We start from the raw sequence: 1,149 nt of genomic DNA, 5'->3' as shown, positions 1-1,149 counted from the left end.
ACCGCTAATGTATAGCATTGCCACACGTCAAAGGCGTCTGTTGAATGAGAGCATCACGCGCCAAGTAGATGGCTGTCGGTGTGCCATGAGATGTACAGATAAAGTGAATAGCTAATATATATAGTCGTATAGCTATGGAGTAGTATAATAGGGATGATAGGAGATGGGTGCGGTAGAGAGTAAGTGAGGTTGATGAGAAAGTAGTAGCAAGTAGGGGATATATAGAGGTAGGGGAAGTAGGGTAAGGGGTAAGGTAGAGAGACTATCGCTTATTAATAGGGAGAGTGGGTAGTAGTATATAGTGTTATATGGTAGTGTAGGGAGAGAGTGGATAGAGATAACGATGCTATAGATATAAAATAAAATGATAAAGAGATAGCGATAGATACGAACACGGCTATGCACACACAAGCGACAGACAGCGACCTAACACAGGACACGCTTTATAGACAGTAGCAGTAAAGGTGATACAATAACAAGATATGATGATATTTAACAGGTATTGATTAGTAGATGTATGAAGGTCATAGTAATAATGTAACTAATAATAGCAGTGTACTATGATTAAATATCCTATTTGTAAAATTATTCTGAATAATATAGAAATCAAAGGTTACATATGAGTGATGTGATGTAGTGTGTATGGATTATGATGAATTCTAGCACACAGATAACAAAAATGCTGAAGTGTGGTGTGTGATGATGATGTGTTCTTGTATGTTGAGGATGATGTATGTTTTATGTATGATGCATGATGATGGTATGAGATAGATGATTGATGAAGGCATCGTAGTGTGTAGTGATAGTGATGATGACTCGCTAGTGATGAAGGACTTGTAGGTATAAAGAAGATGAAGTGAGGATAATATGATCAATAGGAAACACATGATAAAGGACGATAAAGAACTTGTTATTCTAAAGAAGGAGAAACTTGATGGTATGAGAAAGAAAAACTTGATGATTTGAGGAAAAGGAAGAACATTATGATGTAAGGAAGTTGAAGATATGAAGGAGATATGGAAGAGAAAAAACGTGATGATGTTGAGGAGAGATGATGGTATGAGGAATAGGAACATGATGAAGATGTTGAGAAAAACAACTTGATGAGGCGAGGAACAAAAAGGGGAAAAAAAAGAAAAGGAGAATAGA

This window comes from Penaeus monodon, chromosome 20 (genome assembly GCF_015228065.2).
Source record: "Penaeus monodon isolate SGIC_2016 chromosome 20, NSTDA_Pmon_1, whole genome shotgun sequence".
Classification (NCBI taxonomy): Eukaryota; Metazoa; Arthropoda; class Malacostraca; order Decapoda; family Penaeidae; genus Penaeus; species Penaeus monodon.
The sequence above is the reverse complement of the archived record's forward strand: the minus strand, read 5'-3'. Positions refer to the sequence as shown.